Source organism: Vipera berus (assembly GCF_964194415.1).
Source record: "Vipera berus genome assembly, chromosome: 7".
Lineage (NCBI taxonomy): Eukaryota > Metazoa > Chordata > Lepidosauria > Squamata > Viperidae > Vipera > Vipera berus.
The window spans coordinates 30,899,809-30,925,136 of NC_138209.1; the positions used below are offsets into that span (position 1 = coordinate 30,899,809).

General features: G+C 38.7%; 1 protein-coding gene across 3 annotated transcripts in view; it reads left to right on the forward strand.

Moving 5' to 3' along the window:
- The window catches only part of INPP4B (inositol polyphosphate-4-phosphatase type II B), a 208,515-nt gene that overhangs the window by 30,377 nt on the left and 152,810 nt on the right, over positions 1–25,328 (forward strand). The window lies entirely within an intron of this gene.

Consider the following 25,328-nt stretch of genomic DNA (forward strand, 5'->3'; position numbering starts at 1 on the left):
TCTTCAATCCCAGAATTTCTAAATTCCAAATAATAGAGCCTGAAAGGCTTTATGAACAAATAATAAAAAATATATATCTTGATCTTGAACTTTCTTGACCACAGTCCTGTCCATAGAAAGATTTTTTTTGAGAAATCTTGATCGGAGGACACTGTAAATTGATACTTAAAATATCCTGGCCATTTATTCAAAAACAAATGACAGGATGTACATGTATGTCTTTTCAGCTTATCATACATACTGTTTCCTGAAGTTTGGAAAGACAGATCTATCCTGTTTTCCTTACTGTACTATGTAAAAGTGAAAATATAGGATCAGGATACCAGATAGAAATGTTAATATAAAATATAAACATAAATTGTGTGTGTGTAATACAGTTGGCCTCCTTACAGTTGCCTATTAAACATAGACCTTGTAGAAGAATATAAAGTTGACTTACAAGGTATGTGGTTACTATTAATACAACTTCAAATATTTGGATGTCCGTCATGTACAAAACAGGACAGAATTAACTTTGGGAATTGGTTTTAGAGATGACGAACTTTCCTTTCCTGTTTTTTAAACAAAGACTAACTGGAACTTTTTAAAAGTAAAACTTTCCAGGCTAGATGAACATTATTATGCATAGCAGAAACCAAACATGATAGCAAATGTCAACCATGGAGTTGGTGGTGTTTTAGTTTGGAGCTGAATTGCTGCTTTGAGATATTTATTTATTTATTTATTTATTATTTATTAATTTAATTTATATACCGCCCTTCTCTCAAGAGACTCAGGGCGGTGAACAGGGCAATACATAAAAATTAGATACAAAAGTTAAAATTAGATTATTAAAACATAATTAAACAATGCCCAGAGATAATACAAATTTAAAATTGAAGTCGTTAATAAAAATCCCACCCCGTCCCATCAGGCCAGGCCACCTTGTTTAAAGAGATAGGTTTTAAGGTGGACAACTTGACATAGTCAATTCTGCTACATATCTAAAAATTCAATAGGAGAGTATCAGTCCATTTGTCTGTCAGCTGAAACTGAAGAGTAGTGGGTCATTACAACAAGACAGTGACCCCAGTCTTACAAGCAAGCCTTTGAAAAAAAGAGCATTTTGGAGTGGAAGCTGAAAGTTCAATTGTAAATTTCACAGAACTATTGTGAAAGTATCCAAAACACAGCTGAATCCATAAAAATGTCAAATGTATTAGCTGAATGCATTTGCTATGGAGGAGTAAGCTGAAATTCCTATCCAGTACTATGAGAGACTGAATTGCAGTTGTTGCAATTAAAGATTGTTACAATCATTTATTGACTCTAAAGACACAGTGACTTTCATAAAAGCCATATGTTGAATTATTAGGTTTATGAAATAAGATAAGACCAACTTTGCTGTTAGCTGTTTACTCAAAAGTTATGATAATATTCACTGATGACAATATGCAGACATCCAACAAGCATGAAAGTGGGCAAATGATTTTTCAGAAAACTGTAAACTGTGCATGGGATAATTCTTTTTGTAGAGATGTCAATCTAGAGTATTTGCTGAAAGGAATTTGAAAATCCCCCAAAATTATTTATGGTCCTAATTTGGATTTTAGGACTTCTAGTTATAAAGTTTAGATTTCTAATGTTTATTTAGATTTTAGATTTCTAATGTTTATTTTCTACAGTTGTGTTGGGGGTCTCCCGATACTCCCATGTTACACCTCTGCTCCGTGAGCTGCATTGGCTTCCAGTTGCCCTCCGGGTGAGATTCAAGGTGCTGGTGATGACCTATAAAGCCCTACATGGCATGGGTCCGGATTACCTACGGGAACACCTGCTGCCGGCATCAACTTCCCTCCGTCCAGTGCGCTCCCACAGAGAGGGCCTCCTCAGGGTGCCACCGGTCAGAGAATGTCGACTGGTGACCCCCAGGGGGAGGGCGTTCTCTGTGGGCGCGCCAGACCTTTGGAACCGCTTACCGGTTGAGCTCCGGATGGCTCCCGACCTTCGCTCCTTCCGACGTGATCTAAAAACTTATTTATTTGAACAAGCCGGCCTGGTCTGATGGGTTTGGGGTTTTAACATTGTGTTGTGATTCAGGGTCAGCCTGTGGGTTCGGCAGTTGGGTCGGACGACGACTCAGAGGAGGAGGGGGGTGTTGAAGATCTTGCTGATGATAGCCCTCAGGCAGGCCCCTCCCACTTGGTCACCATGGAGACCCAGCTGTGTGAGCCTGACTGTGGATGAAGATGACCCCACAGCTGACGCAGGAGGCAGTCAAGTAGGAGCAAGCAGAGGAAGGCTGTGGGACTTCTCGGAAGGAGGCAAAGAGAGGCCACGCCCTGAACTCTTTATAAAGGGAATGTTTGGGGAGGGCTGGTTTGCTGAAAGCAACCGCTCCGATAGTGTTTCAAAGCTCCTGTATCTTGGTATGTGTTTTGTTTGTTTTTGTAATAAATTTGGCAGACGTATTCCAGCCTCTTGCCGTTTATAAAGGGGTTGCCTTTTCTGCAAGGCCGGTAGCAGGCTGGTACAGAACACATTGATTTTAACTAATGTACTGCATCAGGCACAATTATTTAATGTTTTTTAACTTTTGTATCTTGTATTTTTGATATTTATTGCCCTGTACACCGCCCTGAGTCCTTCAGGAGAAGGGCGGTATAAAAATCAAATAAATCTAAATCTAAATCTAAATTTTCCTTTGTCTGTGAGTCCAAAAATATTGTAATTGCACCTCTGTGTTCCACACTTCCTTTCATTATGATATTATGGATGAAAACTAAATAAGCTTATTGCTAATGAGTTGCTAACTAATAAATATATCTATTTGAAACACATATTCCAATTATAATTTAATGGATACAAAATAATACTTTGAAAACAGTGAAAAATTAAAAAATGTAAGAACAGTGCTAGATGAATTTAGAACAGCTGCAGGCTCACTTTTTACAGTATCTTCTGTTAATGTCTGCACATGATCATAAACCTCTTATGGAGCTATAAAGTTATCCAAACCATGAGATTATATTACAAGACTTTAGAACCATGGAGCCAGTGGTAAAATTAATAACAACCTACGTCTTATCTGTAGTAATCTTGATAATTTATATTTTTCAGATGAATTAGTGTATATATTTGTTGAACACCAACACGTAAGGGCAACAGTTGTAAAACACATCTGTCAAATGGTTGAACCCAAGAGAGTTATGCAGCAGTGTAATATCTTCTAATGGAAATAAATCATAGTGGCATGAAGTAATTATGAATCAGAAGGATATTTGTTTTTATTCCTGTATTTATAACCCATTATAGGAAAGCTTTCATCTGTATAAGCATGGACAGATGGAGCTACTTGTAATTCTGTATCCTTTTTGCAATTAGTTGTAACTAGTTTATTTTTGTCTGATCAGAGGGGTGATAACTGCAAGTTTTGCTGATGGAGAGGAAAAAAGAAAAGGAGTCCTTGGGGATTTTACTCCCATGGTCGTAACTGACTATAGGGGGTGGTGCTCATCTCCGTTTCAAAGCCCATTGATCCAGCACTGTCCAAAGACGTTTCTGGGGTAATGTGGCCAGTATGATGTTACGGAGCACTGTTTCCTCCCCATTGAAGTGGTACCTATTTATCTACTCGCATTTGCGTGCTTTGGAACTGCTACATTGGCAGGAGCTAGGCAAAGACTGGAGCTCACCCCATTGCTCGACACTTGGGTCTCAAACCCAGGCTGTCAGCTTTCCAGCTGTCATACCCAGCGTCTTGACCACTGAGCCATCGTACTGCCCATATTTGCTGATGGGGAGAGATCGAAACTAGAAGAATCTTGTCTTGCTTCCATTCCTGATTCCAAACTCATCATAATTTAAGCAATTTGTTAAATTTAAATTGCCATTATTGCAACCTTTATAACATATAATTTTTCACCTACTAATTTTATGCTACTCTTTTTTCTAAAAGTTGGTTGTTATTTGTAATTAAATTATTTTATATATTGATTACATTAAAGAAGGTACCTGAAGGTAATTTATGGTATATCTTATGTACTCGCAATCAATTATGGTGTATCTGAGTATTAGCGTGCCTAGTAATATCTTGTTAGCTCTGAGATAGTCCAAAAAGAAGCATTAATGATATTAACTTATTGTAAAGTTACATAACAAAATCTTACAATTAGCTATATTGCAGAAAGAAATAATTTTCCCCTAATGCCCTAAAACTATTCTTGCTCACACATGAAGTGATTGAACCTTGGAATAACAGAATGACATACTTGGAAGAGAACTTGGTGGTCTTTTAGTTCAAACCCCTGTTCAAACAGGAAACCGTATACCATTTCAGACAAATTTATTTTATTTTATTTATTTATTTTAATTCCATTTATATCCCGCCCTTCTCCGAAGACTCAGGGCGGCTTACAAGCTTAGCAGTAGCCTTCATTCTATGTATATGCCTGCTTATTAGGGCTTTCATACACCCCCCAAGCGGCATTATTACAAAGTCAGCTTATTGCCCCCAACAATCTGGGTCCTCATTTTACCTACCTCGGAAGGATGGAAGGCTGAGTCAACCTTGAGCCTGGTGGGATGCGAACCTGCACTAATTGCAGGCAGCTGGTGTTACTTAAGGAGGCATTAGCCCACTGCTCCACCAAGGCTCTTGGTTGTCCAATCTGTTCTTAAAAATCTCCAGTGTTGGAATAATCATGATTTCTGGAGGCAAGTTCTTCCACTGATTAATTGTTCTGTCAGGAAATTTCTCCTTAGTTCTAGGTTGCTTCTCTCCTTGATTAGTTTCGATCCATTGCATGTTGTCCTGCCTTAAAGTGCACTGGAGAATAGGTTGACCTCCTCTTCTTTGTGGTAAACCCTCAAATATTAGAACACTGCTATCATATCTCCCCTTTCTTCTTTTCATTAAAATAGATATACAAGGTAAAGTAAAGGTTACCCCGCACATGCGTGCTAGTCGTTTCCAACTCTAGGGGCCAGTGCTCATCTCCGTTTCAAAGCCGAAGAGCCAGAGCTTGTCTGAGGACGACTCCGTGGTCATGTGGCCGGCATGACTAGACGCCAAAGGCTGGACACCAAAGGTGCACGGAACGCTGTTACCTTCCCACCGTAGTGGTCCCTATTTTTCTACTTGCATTTTTACGTGCTTTCGAACTGCTAGGTTGGCAGAAGCTGGGACGAGTAACAGCGCTCACTCTGTTACGCGGCACTCAGGATTCGATATATAGATATATAGATATATTGTAGTGGCCAAAATTGTGGAAACCTTTTGGGAAAAGTGTACAGTAGCAATGCCACCTTTTGTTAAGTTTCTTTCTAATTTTTCTTCTAATTTCTTTATAATTGTAGCCTTGTTCACTTAATAATACTATTTTACATTGCTTTCTGGACGACCAGTCAACTCTTTGCACTATTACTTTAATTTTATTACGTTTTACAAGCTCACTAAATGAAAGGGGGAAAAAAACCTAGCCAACTTGATAGTGATCACATAACACACTGACAAATGTCCTCCACTCAGCTTCAGTACATGACATCAATAACTGAATCCTACTATGATCTGATTGGCTCATTGCCAAAACAAGATGACACCTGATTGGCTCTCTAAACACTCATGCTCATTGGCTACAATCAGATGAAGGAAACCTACCTGATATCAACCTAAGCAAGTTGTGCTTCCATGAAAACCCCAAATCCACAATCTCAGAAAATTAGAATATTACATGCAATCAATAAAACAAGGAGTGTACATAGAACAATATCGGACCTCTGAAAAGTATAAGCATACTCAGTACTTGGTTTGGGCCCCTTTTGCAGCAATTACTGCCTCAATGCGGCCTGGCATGGAAGCTATCAGCCTGTGGCAGTGCTGAGGTGTTATGGAAGACCAGGATGCTTCAATAGCGGCCTTCAGCTCTTCTGCATTGTTCGGTCTCATGTCTCTCATCTTTCTCTTGGCAATGCCCCATAGATTCTCTATGGGGTTCAGGTCAGGCGAGTTTGCTGGCCAATCAAGCACAGTAATCCCACGGTCATTGAACCAGGTTTTGGTGCTTTTGGCAGTGTGGGCAGGTGCCAAGTCCTGCTGGAATATGAAGTCAGCATCCCCATAAAGCTCGTCTGTGGAAGGAAGCATGAAGTGCTCCAAAATCTTCTGGTAGACGGCTGCGTTGACCCTGGACTTAATGAAGCACAGTGGACCAACACCAGCAGATGACATGGCTCCCCAAATCAACACAGACTGTGGAAACTTCACACTGGACTTCAAGCATCTTGCAGTGTGTGCCTCTCCATTCTTCCTCCAGACTCTGGGTCCTTGGTTTCCAAATGAGATGCAAAAGTTGCTCTCATCAGAAAAGAGGACTTTGGACCACTGAGCAACAGACCAGGTCTGTTCTTCTTTAGCCCAGGTAAGACGCTTCTGACGTTTGTTGTTCAGGAGTGGCTTGACAAGAGGAATACGACATTTGAAGCCCGTGTCCAGGATCCGTCTGTGTGTGGTGGCTCTTGATGCACTGACTCCAGCCTCAGTCCACTCCTTGTGAAAGTCCCCAACACTTTTGAATGGCCTTTTCCTGACAATCCTCTCCAGGCTGCGGTCATCCCTGCTGCTTGTGCACCTTTTTCTTCCACACTTTTCCCTTCCACATAACTTTCTATTAATGTGCTTTGATACAGCACTTTGGGAACATCCAACTTCTTTTGCAATTACCTTTTGAGGCTTTCCCTCCTTATGGAGGGTGTCGATGATGGTTTTCTGCACAACTGTCAGGTCAGCAGTCTTCCCCATGATTGTGATTCCTACTGAACCAGACTGAGAGACCATTTAAAGGCTCAGGAACCCTTTGCAGGTGTTATGGCTTAATTAGCTGATTAGAGTGGGACACTTTGAGCCTAGAATATTGCACCTTTTCACAACATTCTAATTTTCTGAGATTGTGGATTTGGGGTTTTCATGAGCTATAAGCCATAATCATCACAATTATACAAATCACGGCTTGAACTATCTTGCTTTGCATATATTAGTTTCCCCTTTTAAGTTGCATTACTGAAATAAATGAACTTTTGCATGATATTCTAATTTTTCGAGTTTCACCTGTACAGTACAAATAATTGAACAAACTATGTTGCATTACATTCTTGATTAAATTATCTTTCCATTGATATATAATCTTATGGTACTACTAAAAAAAAAGTGGTGTTATTAGCCATGAAACCTCAAAAATACACTTTTCCCAAAAGGTTTCCACAATTTTGGCCACTACTGTACTGTCAACCGTCCCATTTGGCACATTCAACAAAACAAACTCCTGTCTATTTAGATTAATCAAGAATGTAGCTTTATTGAAAAACTCATTTAGGCACAGCAGAAGCAAAGTCAGTTCTGGGACTTTTCCCACGAAAACCCACATAGGTATCTCCCTTTTCCTCTCTGGGCTACCCAGAGTTCATAGTTGACAAATTGAGTTCAGTTCTTTGCTTTAGGACAGGGCTTTTCAACCTTTTCACCCATTGTACCATGTTTAGGATATAGCAACATCCAAGTACCACCAGACGCCTAGCAAGATGTCAAAAACTTCATGTCCAAAAAAAAAAAAAAGAAAGGGAAAAAGTGATGAGGTACAGATAGTCCTCGACTTACAACAGTTTGCTTAGTGACTGTTTGAAGTTACAATGGCACTGAAAAAAGTGCTCCCCAAGCCACAGCCAAGCAAGACCCCTGCCTGCCCACCCAGCGGCACTCTTCCTCCTGTCCGAGGTTTTCATTATTGTGACGATTGGCAGCGGGGGTGGGGTGTGTTTGGTTTTTATCCCCCCCCCTCTGCTAGGTGGTTGCAGCAGGTTTTGGTCACTTCACATGACCCTGGTACACTGTGACCATCATAAATATGAATCAGTTGCCAAGCATCTGAATGTAAATCCCTGGAGATGCTGCAACATTCCAGCTGATCGGCGCTTCTTCTGGGCTCAGCAGAATTGAAAGATAAAAAGGACAAGTATAAGAAGTGGAAAGAGGGGCACATAACTAAGTCAGAATATCAGCAAACAGCCCATGCCTGCAAAGATGAAGTGAGGGAAGCTAAGGCTCAAAATGAACTAAGGGTTTTTTTTAAAAAAAAGCTTCTTTCAACATATAAAAAACAAGAAAAAAGTTAAGGAAATGATTGGTCCATTAGTGGGGGAAAGTGGCAAGAAGGTGACAAGCAACAGGGAGAAAGCAGAACCATTTAACTCGTTTTTTCCATCTGTCTTTACACAAAGGGAAAAAACAGTCCAACCTACCAAAACCAGTGCCATAAAAAACAGAATAGAAACACAAGTTAAGATAGGCAAGAAAATGGTAAGTGAGCAACTGTCCAGCCTAGACGAGTTCAAATCACCAGGACCAGATGGATTACACCCCAAGGTTCTCAAGGAAGTGGCAGATGTGATCTCAAAGCCACTGAACCATATTTTTCAAAGATCCTGGAGCACTGGGGAACTACCAGAGGGCTGGAAAAGAGCTGATGTAGTTCCCATCTTCAAAAAAGGGGGAAAAATGGATCCAGGAAACTACAGACGTATCAGCCTGACCTCAATAGCTGGGAAGATCCTGGAAAAGATAATCAAACAACAAATCAGCGAACACCTTGATGCAAACAAAGTCATCACTAAAAGCCAACATGGGTTTTTCAAAAACAGATCATGCCAGACAATTCTTATTGCATTCTTTGACCAAGTGACAAAATTAGTGGACTTGAGGAATGCTGTAGATATAATTTACTTGGACTTCAGTAAGGCATTTGATAAAGTAGATCACAACTGACTACGTGATAAGATAGAAAAATGTGTGTTAGATAGCATCACCACCAGATGGATTCGTAGCTGGCTGACAGGCCGTACTCAGCGTGTGGTCCTCAATGGAACCGCATCTACATGGAGGGAAGTGTGTAGTGGGGTGCCCCAGTGCTCTTCCAACATCTTCATCAACGATTTGGATGAGGGAATAGATGGGGAACTCATCAAATTTGCAGACGACACCAAGCTGGCAGGAATAGCCAATACTCCAGAAGATAGGCTTAAGATACAGGAGGATCTGGACAGACTCGAACACTGGGCACTATCTAACAAAATGAAATTCAATAGTGAAAAAAATAAGGTTCTACATTTAGACAGGAAAAATCAAATGCACAGGTATAGTATATGTAGTGCCTTGCTCAATAGTAGTAACTGTGAGAGGGATCTCGGAGTCCTAGTGGACAATCACTTCAATATGAGCCAGCAGTGTGCTGCAGCTGCCAAAAAAACAACAACACAGTGCTAGGCTGCATTAACAGAGGGATAGAATCAAGATAACGTGAAGTACTAATACCACTTTACAATGCCTTGGTAAGGCCACACCTGGAATACTGCATCCAGTTTTGGTCACCACGATGTAAAAAGGATGTTGAGACTCTAGAAAGAGTACAGAGAAGAGCAACAAAGATGATTGGAGGACTGGAGGCTAAAACATATAGGGAACGGTTGCTGGAATTGGGTATGTGTAGTTTAACGAAGAGAAGGGTAAGGGGTGACATGATAGCAGTATTCTAATATCTCAGGGGCTGCCACAAAGAAGAGGGAGTCAAGCTGTTCTCCAAAGCACCTGAAAGCAGGAGAAGAAGCAACGGATGGAAACTAGTCAAGGAGAGAAGCAACCTAGAACTAAGGAGAAATTTCCTGAGTTAGAACAATTAATCAGTGGAACCACTTGCCTCCAGAATGCTCTAACACTAGATGTTTTTAATTAGAGGCTGGACAAACCATTTGTCTGAAATGGTATAGGGTTTCCTGCCTGAGCAGGGGGCTGGACTAGATGACCTCCAAGGTCCCTTTCTTCTTCTTCTTCTTCTTCTTCTTCTTCTTCTTCTTCTTCTTCTTCTTCTTCTTCTTCTTCTTCTTCTTCTTCTTCTTCTTCTTCTTCTTCTTCTTCTTCTTCTTCTTCTTCTTCTTTCTATAAATCTGACCTTCTTGGTATATACTTCTATAAATATTTATACTAGCTTCGGTTATCCAGTACTGTGTTGCCTGGGTCTCCCTTCTTATCTCCTCCTTTTTCTTCCATCTAAATTAGTGTTAGCTATCTTTTAACCATATTCTCTTTTCACCCAATCATAAAATTTTTCACCAAATTTCATAATACTCTGACTCTGTCATATCTTTAATTATCATTGTTAATCTGTTCATTTCCGCACATTCCAATATTTTCCCGATCACCTCTTCCTCTGTGGGGGCTTTCAGTGCTTTCCAATTTTGTGCAAACACAATCCTAGCTGCAGTGGTTATATGAATAATCAAATATGTTTTCTCTTTGCTATATTTCTCTGGTACAATACCGAACAGGAATGTTTCTGGTCTTAGTTCTATACGTTGTTGTATCATCTTTTCTATCCATGTTCTAATTATATTCCAATAAGTTTTTAGCTTGTATACACGTCCACCACATATGATAAAAAGAACCTGGTTTTTGATGGCATTTCCAGCATTTCATAGATCTAGCCTTGAACATTTTACGTAATCTTTCTGGAGACATGTGCCATCCATAAAACATTTTGTACACATTTTCTTTTTATGCTGTCGCCATTGTCAGTTTATAGTTTCTTTCCCATAATTGCTGCCATCTATCTAATTCAATCGTATGTCCAAAATTTCTTGTCCATTTTATCATTGACTCTTTCACTTGTTCCTCCTCTAATTCCATATGTAGTAAGTAACTATGCATTTTTTATCTATTTTTCTTCAGTTCCCATGAGTATTCCATCTAACTCTGTTTTCCCCAAATTAAAACCATCTATTTTAACATCTTTTTCATATCAAGATTGTATTTGCGTTCTCATGTACCAATCCATCTTTATTCCTTGTTCCTCTAATTGTTGTTTGGTTTTCAGCTGCCCCATGTCTGTTAGTAAGTCTTTATATCTTATAATATTTCCCATATTAAACATATTGGGGTTTATTAGCGCTTCCATAGTTGAGAGCCAATTTGGAATCTTCAAATAATACTTTCTCTTTATTTTCTTCCAAACCACCAATAAAGAATTCCTTATATAATGTCTCTGGAAATAGCTATGTATTCTATTTTTCTCATACCAAATAAAAGTGTGCCATCCCAACTGCAAATCATGTCTAATGTCAATAATCTCATGTTCCTCAATAAAATCCATTCTCTCATCCATGATAGTGCTGCAGCCTGATAATTCCCAATTAGGTAGACCAAACCCACCTCTGAGTCTTGCATCTTGTAACATTTTTACATTAATCCTTGCCTTTTTTTCCTGCCAAATATACTTCAGAATTATTTTATTAAGACCCTCAAAATATTTCTTTTCAAATCTTATTGGTATTGTTGAAAACAAAAACAACAGTCATGGTAATATATTCATTTTGATTATCCTTCCCATTAATAATAATTGTACATTTTTCCATTTATCCAAATGTACTTCGATTTGTCTTTTCAATTTGTGATAATTATCCTCTTTAATTGTTGTACATTTTGCTGTCAAGTGAATCCCCAGATATTTTACCTTCTTTACAATCTGTGTATCTAGCTTTCCCATAAATTCTTTTTTGTTTTGTTTTCCAGTATTGTTTTTCACTAGCATTTCTGTTTTATTTTTATTAATCTTCAATCCTGCTACCTCACCATATTTTTCTATTTGTTCTATTAATACAGGTCTTGTCTATAGTGGTTCCTCCAAGATAAATACTAAATCATCTGCAAAAGCTTGTAGCTTATATTCTTCCCTCTTAATTTTCATACCTTTTATGTCATTATTCTGTCTTATATTTCTGTTTAGTACCTCTAATGTCAAGACAAACAATAATGGAGATAGAGGGCATCCCTGTCTTGTTCCCTTCATAATATTAATCTTCTCAGTAGTATCTCCATTTATCATTACTTTGGCTGATTGCTTATGGTAAATTGTTTTAATTGCATTTATAAATTTCTCCCCAAAGTCCATAGTCTTTAATTGCTTTATCATGAATTGCCAGTTCACATTGTCAAATGCCTTCTGTGCATCCAGGAACATCAATGCCATCTGTTTTTCCGGGTGTGCTTCATAATATTCTAATTTGTTCAATACAATTCGCATATTGTCTCTAATCTGTCTTTTAGGTACGAAACCGTTTTGATTCAAATGTATAAATTCATTTAAAAACTTTTAAGTCTTTCCGCCATTATTGATGCAAATATTTTATTGTCCACATTCAGTAAGGAAATCTGTCTATAATTCTTTATTTTTTGCATTTCCGTTTCATCCTTTGGTATCAAGGTAATAAGTGCTTCCGACCACGAATCTGGTATCTTAGCTTTAGAGAGAAGTTCATTATAGAGTTCCAGCATTACATTGCCGAGCACTTCCTGCAATGTCTTATATAGCTCTGCTGGTAACCCATCCCCTCCTGGTGTTTTGCCATTTTTTTGTCTTTTAATTGTTTCTGCTAATTCCATCATTGTTATTTTCCCTTCTAATAACTTTTTAAATTTCTCCGGTATTTTAGGTATCTCTGTTTTTTCCAAGAATTGTTTTGTCATATCATCTGGAACTGTTTGTTGCTTATATAAGTTCTCATAACATTCCCAAGCTATTTTTTTTTCTTTTCTTCATTCCAATGTTGTAAAGTCCCCTCAGCATTTTCCAGTTGTTTAATCCATCTCTTCTTTTTCTCCTTTTTAATTTTATATGTCAACCATCTCCCTGGTTTATTTGCATGTTCAAAAAAGGTTTGTTTGGCTGCCCTTATTTTCATTGCCACTTCATTTTCTATTAGGTTCATTTTGTGTTTGTTCAGCTCCATTAAACTTTTAATCTTTTTGTTTTGTGTATCTTTCTGTAATTCTTTCTCAAGTGTCTTATATTCTTCCTCCAGTTTTTTCTTATTTTGTCTTTTCTGTTTATTCTTTTTCCCCAAATGACAAGTCATAACAAGTCTTTTCATATACGGTTTCACCATGTTCCAAACATTTTGAAGTGAAGTAAACAGTAATAAATGTCAAAATTCTTATCAGTAAGTCCAGCAGATGTTGTTCAAGGTCACTTAGTCTTCTCCTTTATGTATTTAGTAAATCTACCAAGTCTACTAACACCCAGGTGTCTCTAGGTAGCACTGCAGCTTCAAAAGTACTCCCAGCCAAGATACAAATATATATATATATATATACAAAGAGAATAGCAAAAGAAAAAGAGGTAAGTCACTTAAAATAAGCAACCTACACCTCCAGCAGTTATTTACTCTCAAATCCGTTCTGTCAATCTGATTATTTACTGCAGGCTTTTCAAATTCCACACTGTTTTTACAGTGATTTGTTGCCTGCTCTTGCCTTCTGCTTTTTTCCACCGCTACAGTTCTGGAAGAGGAGCAGTTTAAAAGCCCACTCTCCCCCCCCCCTTTCTTCACAGCTTCAAATTCTTATTTCCTCCCCGCAATTTCCAGCATTTAAGAAAGAAAGTTTTTCCCCTTTTACAGTCTCTTAATCATCTCACCCAGGCGATCCTCCAATTTTGCTTTCGGATTCTTCCAAGTGGCCGCTCCGGCTTGTGACAGCTCGCAATGGCTATCTGATAGCTGCTGGTCCGGGAAGCTTCCGTCGGCTCTCCAGGAGGTTGCGATCCCTCCTGTGCCACCATACTATGCTTCCCTTTCTCACCGTCCCTACAGGACAGCTCTGGTCTGTCTGGGACCCAGGCAGACCTCCCCCAAACAGCTGAAAAGCGACGATCCTTCAGGAGCCCCCAAAGAATGCGTTGTACCACCGGGACACTGGCCCCACCCCCTCCAACCTCTCCACATAATACTAAATACTGCCATTTCCTTTTATGGTACCTGGAGTTAAGAATCTATTTAATTTCATAGTGTTCCTATCCTTTACTAGAATAGGAGGAAGAGGCACTTCCACAGCAGGTCTTAATCCCGAGCTGCAGAAATGTTTCAGCAGGCTGCAGTGAAATGCAGGGTGGGCTTGCTTAAGGCTTTTTGACAGCTGCAATTCTACAGTAACTGGATTTATGATCTGGGTAATTGGGAATGGCCTTATATACTTTGAACCCTGCTTGTTAGAAGGCTGCCTCAGGTTGAGAAATTTTGTAGACAGGTACACTTTATCTCTTACCTTGAATTCCCCCTGTGGTACCCCTTTTTTGTCTGCTTGCTTCTTTTGTGTTTCCCTACCTTTCTGTAATGCTCTGTGCACTACCCCCCATATTTCCTTTAAGGCAGGGGTGTCAAACTCGATTTCATTGAGGGCCACATCAGCATTGTGATTGCCATTGGGGGGCCGGGTGGGTGTGGCCAGCATGGGCGTGGCTTACTGAGTGGGGCGTGGTCAGCTCAACATCACTTACGTTGGGGGCACCTGTGCGGGCCTGGGCAGGACTAGGGCAGATCCGAGGGTCTCCGGTGCAAGGTGGGGTGAGACACGGGTGAGCACTGGGGCATGGTCTATTGGAGGAACTCACTGAGCCTCAGGCCATGCACAGGGCCCCTGGACAGTGGCACGGACTGCCCGGAGCCCCGGGCAGCGGAGGTCAAGAGCCCAGCCCAGCCCTTGAGCTCCCATGGCACCAGGACCCCACAGCCCTGCCTAGCCTAGCTGCACTTCTCCAAGGGGGCACCCACCTGCACTTACCTCCTCCTCAAGGCTGCTGCTGCTGTGCTCCGTCTCCTTGGCCAGGTTGCTCATGGTGGGTTAAGGAGGACAAAGTGCATGAGTCAAAGGGAGGTCCACTCCCTCTCCATGCAGGGAGACCAGGCTTTGTAACCAAAGCATACTCAGCAATAGGATGGGAGACCACCAGGGGATGATGAAAGGGCAACAGGGCTGCTGGTGGCCAAGTGCTAAAGCAGGACTTCCCTCAGAACCTCCCTCTCTCTTATTCCAATCTCCTTCCTTCCTTCCTTCCTTCCTTCCTTCCTTCCTTCCTTCCTTCCTTCCTTCCTTCCTTCCTTCCTTCCTTTCTTTTCCTTCCTTCCCTTTCTTTTCTTCCTTCCTTCTTTCCTTCCTCCCCTCCTTCCCTGCCTTCCTCCTTTTCACTCCCATCTCCTTCCTTCCCTTTCTTTCTTCCTGTTTCCCTCCACTCCTTCCCTCCCTCCTTTCTGTGCCTAGGAAGGGACGAGGGGAGGGGGAGAGGTTGGCAGCACTTCTCTCAAAGAAAAAGAGTTGGAAGAGACCTTTGAGGTCTTTAGTCCAAGCTCCTGCTCATTACCATTCCAGACAATGGAATATCCAATCTCTACTTAAAAGCCTCCAGTGATGGAGCATCCACAACTTCTGAAGTCAAGCCTTTTCACTGGTTAGTTGTTTTCACAAGTCCTTAGTTCTAGGCTGCTTTTCTTCTTGATTAGTTTCCATTTATTATTGCTTTCTGATGCTTTGGAAAATACGTTGACCCCTTCTTCTCTGTGGCAGCCCATCAAATATTGGAACACTGCTATCATGTCACCACCCCTAGTCCTTTACACTAAGCTAGAGATACCCAATTCCCACAAACATTTGTCATATGTTTTAGCCTCCAGCTCCCTAATCATCTTTGTTTACCATCTATTTAGACCAGATGGTCCCCCTGGTTTGGTTTATAGAACAGTGGCCACAAGCAGAGCCTTCTCAGAGACAGCACCCCAGTTATAGAACTTTCTCCCAAGGAAAATATGAACAACTCTAAACACACTGTTCAGCCAGGCATATGTAGAATAACAACACATTTTATGGTCAAACAGCACTAAGTAAATTACTACTAATATTTTTCTTTCTTAAAATACACACTTTTAATATTTTTGTAAGCAGTGCTAGTGATGCTTTACAATAGTTGTCTTTGAGAATTTTCTTTTAAACCACCCTGGATTTCTCAGAAACTTTAAATTAGATTTAGATTTAATAAATTAGGCAGAAGAAACAAATGTTTACATACATCTAAATCCCACAGACCTACTGCCTCCTAGGTGCAGAGAAAATAAGGCATTGCATTTCTAGCCAGCATAGCCACAGGATGATGGGAATTGTGGTCCATGACACCCAAAAGATATTAGTTTGGGCAAGACTGGATTAAATTATAAAAGAGCAGATGAAGGGAAGTAGAAGCAAGAAACACTTTCCAGTCTCTGACAAAATAATTGGGGGGGGGGGAGTTTTAATTTCAGCTCACACCAATTCCTTTTAACTTCCCATTCAATCCAAAGAGTTCTATTATTGCCTGGATTTTAGGGAAGGGAGGAGGCAAGAATAGACCACAAAGCCAATCTGTGAGTTTGCTCTCTCCTCTGTCTGCACACCACCTTCCCCACGTAGGATGTGTATGTATGTGTGTGAGAGACAGAGATCCTCTTTTTTTGTAAGTTTGCTTATTCTGCAGTGCTCCCCGTTCTCCACGCTTTCGCTTCCCTGCTGGCGCTCTCTCTCTCTCTCTCTCTCTCTCTCTCTCTCTCTCTCTCTCTCTCTCTCTCTCACACACACACACACACACACACACACAGACACGGAGGGAGGGAGGGAGGGAGAGAGAGAGAGAGAGAGAGAGAGAGAGAGAGAGAGAGAGAGAGAGAGAGAGAGAGAGAGAGAAACCCTTCCTGAATGGAGCAGGAGGAGGTAAAAAAAAAGAGAAGGGGAGAAAGGTGGAAGATACCCTTTTTTGTAACACGGCTTTCTCCTCCTCCTCCTCCTCCTCCTCCTCCTCCTCCAGGCTCTCTCTTTCTCTGTCTTTCTCTCACAAACACACACACACACATACGGAGAGAGAGAGGGAGAGAGAGAGAGAAACCCTTCCTGCTTTCTTGTCCTTTCCCTCCAGCTGAACCTGAACGGAGCAAGAGGAGGTTTTAAAAAAAGAGAAGGGAGGGATAGGTAGGGGAGGGGGAGGGGGGGATTGTTAAAGATAAAATGTATTTTAAAACTTTTCAATAAAAAATAAAAATAAAAATAAATAAAAAAGAGAAGGTGGGGGAAAATAAGGTGGAAGGTCCCCTTTTTTGTAACATGGCTTTCTCCTCCTCCTCCTCTCCTGGCTCTCTGCTGTCGCTGTCTGTCTGTCTGTCTGTCTGTCTGTCTGTCTCTCTCTCTCTCTCTCTCACACACACACACACACACACAAACAGAGAGAGAGAGAGAGAGAGAGAGAGAGAGAGAGAGAGAGAGAGAGAGAGAGAGAGAGAGAGAGAGAGAGAACTCTTCCTGCTTTCTCCTCCTTCTCACCCTTTCTCTCCAGCCACCAGAGTTCCAGACTGCGGCTCTGCATGACTGCTGCGTTTCCCTCTCCGGCCCTACCATGTGGTGGAGAGGTTGACTGGGAGCTGGCAGTCACACACTCATATCTCCATGCCTTTCATCCCACAGGCTGGGCGTGCCCTGGGGTGCTAGGCAAGCGAGGAAAGGCGTGGCAAAGCAGACTGGAAGGAGGAAAAGCCCTGCAAAACGGGGCCAGGCATGGGGAGGCTGCCCTGGCAAAGCAGAGTGACATGAGGAGAAGCCCGGCAAAGTGGAGCATGGCTGGGTATGACAGGGTTAAGCTGGGAGGGGCGGGGCAGGCTGAGGCAAATGAGCTGTAGCTGCTGCTGCACACCACCAGGCCCTGACCGCTCGCCATTTCTGTGTATATGTGCCAGGGCGTCCAGTTGGGTTGCGGTGGGTCAGGGCTGGGGCAGCGGGGGCCGGTCCCTTGCCATTTCTGGGACAGCCCCCGGGGGCTAAATCTGGGCCCTCCCCGGGCTGGATCCGGCCCGCGGGCCTTGTGTTTGACATGTCTGCTTTAAGGTTTCCAAAACCATTTTTTTCACGTTCAGCCAGCCTTATACTTCAAATGTTAAAAGCAGCCCTTATCCACTAAAAAGCTGCCTTGCGGTAAGGACAGGGTTATTGAATATTATCCATTGAGTGGTCCTTTCAAGGGAGATCAAGAATAGGATAACATACTACCACGGCCTAATAGTAAAATGGTTATCAATGTGTTTCTGTTTTAAAACTTTGTTAAATAATGCAAAAGACAGATTCAATTATTAATTAATCATATTGTTTTCCTAAAATTGATGATGAAAATATATGGAAAGGCAAAGACAATGGACGTTTGAAGAATAAAAGTTAGAGATAAGTTATGTATACAAATTTGAGGAAGAACAAACCCAGTATATTATGAACAAAAGCAACTATAAAGGCATTATTGAAAAATTAAAGGTAAGTCAAGGTTGTCTATGGCTGAGGTAGCTATATATTCCTTTTTGACAATAAAATGCTGTTATATACTCCCCCCTCCCATGGGATTATTTCTAATTTAAATCTGTTCCATCCAGATGTTCAAATTTCTGTGCTCGGCTTTCTGAAAATTAAAACTCTTGATAATTTAATATATAATGCCACTTAAATATTACATTTAATTGTAAAGGTTAAAATCCATTATAAAGGTATGCAAATTCAAGAACATGAGGGAAATTCTTATATTTGAGATCAGTACAGGTAGTCCTCAACTTATGACCACAGTTGAGCCCAAAATTTCCACTGTTAAGCAAGGCAGTTAAGTGAGTTTTGTCCCATTTTACAGTCTTTTTTGCCAAGATTGTTTAATGGATCTCTGCAGTTCTTATTTGACTCACATGGTTGTTAATCCATCTCCCCTGCTATTGATTTTGCTTGTGAGAAGCTGGCTGGGAAGGTCATCACATATCTGTGGGACAATGCAACTGTCATAAATACATACCAGTTGCCAAGTGCCAGAATTTTGATCACATAACGTCATAAGTGTGAAAATGGTCATATGTCACTTTTTTCAGTGCTATTGTAACTTCAAATGATCACTAAATGAATGATTCTAAGTTTGTGCACTACCTGTAACAGAAAGACATCTGAGGAGATCCTGATTATTCTACACTGTTAGTTCTACATATACAGTATGTAAAAATGTTCATAGACTACACAATAAACAAAATATGGTTCAGTTGACAGAGAAGTACAAAAATAAAAAATGCCAAACATACCCTTTTGAACTGTAAAACCAATAGAAATTTATAAACATAATAAACCTTAAAATATGTGATAACTCATTTATTATTTTTTGACCAGCTGGCAGAAAACCAGATTAAGTAATTAACTAGAGTTGGGTGGGAGACAATAATATTTGTCTTAGAAAAATGTAGACAGTTGATACCCAGGAGTAGAAGACTGGCAAAACCCCCAGAACTGATATAGAATAAATATATCTCCACAATATAACTGAATAATATCATCTATGTTCGTGCAGATTGGAATTGTGTGTTAATTTATAAACTGATATATTAACATATGAAAGAATAGATGTTAAAAATAGCATAATGGTCAATGTGAATAAATTAATGAATGTAATAAACCCACACCCACTAGTACTGATAATATTACCTAGTCAGGTAATGAAACATCTCCAAGCAAACAACCAAGCCCAGAGAACGCCAAGTACTCCATAATTCAACCCTGATCTACACATATATTCTTCTATTAAAACTACATTTCCTTTGTATTATTATTTATTTATTAAATTTATATGCTGTTCATCTCACTGTCAGGCAACTCTGGATGGCTTACAATATCATAAAATCAAAAATGAATAAAATATTAAATTAGATTCTTCCTAGTCTACTAACTAGCTCCAGTGTTGTATGTCTCCATTGGAGCTCCAGGCAGACCCAGGTTTTGAGGTTTTGTATTACATGTTTTACACTAAAATACAATTGTCTGAACTTGTTGATCCTTCTCTCTTTTCTCCTTTTCTGTTTTCTTGTTCCTTTATATAGCTTATTAGATTGAAAATTGGGAGCAGGACTTACGATATTTTTTATCCTTATGTAGACTTAGGAATTTACTAGTTGTGTATATCTTTTCAGCAAAGGAAGTTAATGGTTTCTCTTAACCAATATTTTTAAACGTAGGTATGCACTGATATTACAGCTTACACAGGCAAATATGTTTAGGATTTGTATTCTAAAAGTATTTGTTCTTTATGGTTTGAATATTGGCATGTATGTAATTGATACATAAGCTATCAGATTGTGTATTTGTTTCTGCTGCTACAAAAATAAGGGGAAAAGTTGGAAAGCTGTATTTTCGTATATTTTATCACACATCTGATTGTTTAACTTTCTTTCTCCCGCAGCATCTGTATATCCTGGCAATAACATACTTCAGTTGATGTTTTATCTCACAAATGCAGGAACTGTTGGGAGGTTTTTTTTTACTTAACTATATCTTAGAAACTTGATAGATACCATGAAATGGTTATTGCAGCTGATCTTTTGCAACAAATAATGTTTGAACAGTTGATTTGATTGGTATATTTTGCCTTCTTTATTAGCCTCCTATTGATATCATAAATATATCTGGCAATTGCTCTATTGGCTATATTGTGAAAAGCATAAAATAACTTTATGTTTGACCCTGGTCCTATAATAAAAAAGTATCTTGGGAGAATTCCAGGAAATAATATTTAAAAAGTAACATTCAAACTTTTAACATTAATATTCTGATTTTACAGTAGGTATGGAGCCTAAAGTTGTACTCCATGAAATCTGTTGAATTACTCAGCATATACTTAGCAGTTTGTTTGATACATAAATTATGCAGTAAGATCTCTTCTGATTCCCATGAAGAAGGGAGTGCTTTGCAGAGGAGCAACAGACAGTGAAATTTAAATAGTCTGTGTGGGAGTCTCAGAGTATATGTTTAGTGGTGCAAGTAGTCTGTTTTGGTTTACCAAGGTTTCTATCAAGGTGAGGCACAATAAAGTAAACTGCTTAAAAGAACCTAAATGTGACTTTCTTGAGTTTTGGAGCCTAACATCTATGATGGTATGAAAAACTCTGCCTCTGCAATTTCTCTTTATCACAACTAGGCCACAGAGAAATCAGTGTTGTTGCCTGCCCACTGTAATGCTAGGTAGTTTCAAGTAGGCCATCCATACTGTTCTTCCCTTGATTAGTTTCACCTGTAGACAAGAAAATAGCCACCAATAATTTGGTTTGCTTGTTTGACAGCTTAGAGTTAATATTCTTTTGGGGCATTATAAGCTGAGCCATTGATAGCCATTACTGACTTGATCAAGCTGGGAGCAAGGTCAGAGCTAGTTGGCTTAGCACTTGGAAGAGTGATAAATGTCTGAACCTTTCATGAAAGCACCCACAAGGTTAGGAGGAAATGCAGTCCTCACTTAAGTATTCAGAAAAGATTGGCAAAAGAGTAGAGGTAGCTAATACCACTATCATGGAATCTCGAAGAGCTTGCAAAAAGAACTTGTGAAGAAAAACCAAATACTTTCCAAGAGGAAATGCTCGTTATGTTGCAACTAATCCAGACAACAATGGCTCTAAACCACAATGAAATTAAAAACAACTTTGATGACATAAATGGACATATCTTTACATTAACCTCACAACATAAGAATTTTCAGAAAATGAAAGAATCTACCAATGGAAGGGTTTGTGATTTACTGCAGATGGAGGAAAACCCTTAAGACATGAGTGAAGTACCGGAACTGGAAGAGATAGCCCACACCCCAGAATTACAAAACAAAGCCGAAGATAAGAAGAAAAGCCTGACAAAATGAATTACAGAGATACCAAAAAATCTATGCCTTGAGAGACAAAAAAAGATTTAAAAAATTAACATCTTACCTGATTTGTCTCTCCCAACATCCACAAGAAAATGGCAAGACTTTTTAACTAAGTGGAATAGATGGATGAGAAAAGCTGTTTGGTGAAAGAAAAAGACTAAAATCAGATTCAAGGGATTAGAAGATTGGACCTATCAGAAGCAATTTTTAAAGATTAAACATTTGTTTGTATGTGGTTAAAATATAATATGGTCTGCCTAACCAGTAACTATTGAATCGAATAGAGTGTGTGTGTTTGTGTGTGTGTGTACAGAATATACATATATACATTATAAAATGTAACTATTATTAGATGCAATTTTTAAAGATTAAGTATTTGTTTGAATATGGTTAAAATATAACATGGATTACTTAATTAGTAAATATTGAGTGGAATAGAGTTAAAAATGAAAAAAATTGGCTATATAAATGAGGTTTAGTTTGAGAGAGATATGGTTTTCTTTCTCTTTTTCTTCTTATTTTGAGTAGTATTGTATTTATTTAGTTTTATGATATGGGAAATGTAATTGTTAGGAGGATTATTGTGAGGGAAACAGCTTAGATGTTGGTGCCCCACTGCAAGGCAAGACAGTGGAAAAAATATGATATCCCCGAAGACCTAATGTCTTTAAGCTATAGTAACCTACTCAGTGCAAGGAGGAGAAAAAAAGAGAGAACTTCAAGAAATCAGGAGATTCATAAGCACTTAACCCTAACCTTGCAGCCCAAGTCCAAGTAAGTTAAATTCTTCTGGAAAGCTTTGTAATTCCTTTTATTTATTTTGTTTTGTAATATTTTATTGATTTTCTAATTTTACATTTAAGTATTTAAAAAGCAATGTGGCAGCTGGGTAAATCAATAATTCAATAACATACAAAAATCTTTAGTACAAATCTCAAACTACCACATCAAATATTTCCTTTCCTTTTCCCTTAATATCTGCTGTCTCATATTTAAACTAATACAATTCTTATTATATCCATTAAGTAAAGATAGCATTGTTACATTTATCAGTAAATTTTTAGCTTATACATATCCTAGTTACTTTAACATTCAATATTTATAAACAGTCAATGTCCTGTAGTTAGTTTTTTCCAATTTTTAGTTTCCCGTCAATATTTAAATGTAACATTTGATATTTATAATTTCCAAATTTTTGGTAACCACAGTTTCCTTTATCACAATTCTTAACAAAGTCTTTTATTCAAAATATGCATCTTATCTATTTGAGTATATTCTATTTCCCACCATCTTACATCATATAATTATTAATACAATGTAACATTTCTTATTTTCCGCTAGTTTCCAAATGTCTTAAATTTAATGACCAAAATTTCCCCTAATACAATATCAAATATTTACTCTTTTTCTCTTGATATCTACTATCTCATATTTAAGCTAATACAGTTCTTATTATCTCAATTAAATAACATTTAATACATTTATCAATAATTTTTTAGCTTATTACATATCTTAATTACTTTTACATTCAATCTTTATAAACAATCAATATCCTATTTATTTGTTTTCCCCAATTTTTAATTTCCCATCAATATTCAAATTCAACTTTTAGTATTTATACTTCCAAGTTTTAAATGACCAAAGTTTTCTTTATCTCAATTCATAACAAAATCTGGTATTCAAAGTACATATCCTGTCTATTTAAGTATATTCTATTTTAATTAGTAATATAAAATCCTCACTGATAAATCAAAACCCCAATTTTCTTCAGCCTTATTCTAGCTTTATTTCTTTGCTATCTCGCCCTCCGTGTCATCGTTTTCAGGTCATCAAATAGATCTCACTCTGTTATTATATATATTATTTGAAATAAAAGAGACCACCCAGTCGCCATTTATTTGGAAGGGCTAATAAATCGTCTCTCTATTATTTCAGATCTCCATAATTGTCCTGGTATGTTTATCTTCCCTTCGGGCTGTTCTTCTTCTTGCTCCTCAAGTTTCTTCTGGTTTATATAGAAGGTCTTTCCATCTTCAATGTTGTCAGTCCCTTTTCTGGACTTTTCATTGACTGTATTTGTTGATCAGTTACATCCTCTGTAATAGTATTTAATTATTCCACTTCTTCTGTTATGTTTTGTGTAGTTGATTCTTTAGTTGTAGTAAAAATTTGAGTTCGTATATCTAAGCTGACATCTTGTTCTTTTCTGTATCATCTTATTTCATCACAAGTTGAAAGAATGGTTTCATGTATTGCTTTTAACATGGAAAGAATCTGTTTCTGGTCTTCATCCATGTTCTCTTAGTAGTGTGTTAAATTAAGAGCTTTAAAGTCAGAGAATAATGAAAATAATTTTATAACTGAGTATAGAACACAGCTGAACTTCTTACAGCTGATAATTGTCAAGGTTGAAAAAGTCTTATCTGTAGTCTGGGCTTCCAGCCAAGTCTCCTTTAGACAATAACAAGTTGTAATATCAAACGTAGCCACAAGATGTCACCAATGTCATTTAAGTTTTTTAAAGTTCAAAATTTTTATAGTCCTTTTTCCAATTTTATTTCTTTTTTGTAAATAAAAAAAAAGGTCTTCGATAAGGATAAGAAATCTTTTGATCCCAAAATTCTAGAAGCATATAAATCCAGTTATATTAAGGTTATTCTTTCAGTGTTTTAATGCCGCTATTTTTAGAGGGTGGGATAAAAGTTCCCTTCCCTCTCTCCTCACAGGGGAGGAATATTCTTTGGGCAGCTTTTGCAGGAAAAAAACTACTTGGGATTAAAGACAGGTTCAGATCTCACACAGTCTCATCCACGCTGCTTTGGAGTGCCTAGTGGTAAGTTTGACTTCGGCTGTCTGCAGCTTAGTGATGAGCCATATTTCTATGGCCGGTCTTTTGTCTGCCAGTTTGGAGAGCTGCCCCAGATTGAGTGGAAGGGCTACTGCCCTCCCACAATCAAGTGGGGATCCCCTCCTTGCTGGTCACCCCTGCAGGGTGACTTTTGACCCTTTCCAGGGTCCCCCAGCGATGTGAAATCGAACGCCGAAGACAGAGCTCGCCTTCCAGCCTTCGTGGCGGCCGTGATGGCAAACCAGAAGTCAGCTTTGTAATTCCTTTTAATTTGCCATAAACAGAAGGCGATTATATTGGGGACAATGGGTATTCTTTCCCCAAGATCAGAAAACAAATAAGCAAAGCACTACTGATTTCTCCAGTTCTACAGTGGAATTTTTTACATCTCTGAAGAAAAGAACTTTGTTTTGCTCGTTTTATGGAAACTCAGGGACTGAAAGAAGGGATGTTCCAGTGAAGGTTTCAATTTTTATAATGCCAGACAACATGGCTTTCATGATCATGGCTAGGTTAGGGTTAGAAAGATTCTGTCAAGAATATATAAAACATGAAACGTATAGTTTTAATAAAAAATAATATTTGTTTCTCAAATGAATCTCAAAAATCCATTTGATTAATTCTGTTCAGACTGTAAAATATTTTTTTAAAGTTAATAGCGTGGAAAATTCTCCTGCTGAAATTCTAAACATGAAATGTAGTTTTTATACGGTCAAAAGTAAACAATTCAAAATAAAATTCTGTTGTTATAAAAACAAAACAAAAAAACAAGAATAGTTGGAAATTGTATTTCCTACCCTAAGAGATTTCTTTCTAGCCCTCTACATAAAGTGCGCAGGAGAAATAGCAAAAGAAATTTGAACACTGATCGTTATAAATTGAGCTTGCATTTTATACACTGCAGTTGGTGGAATTGT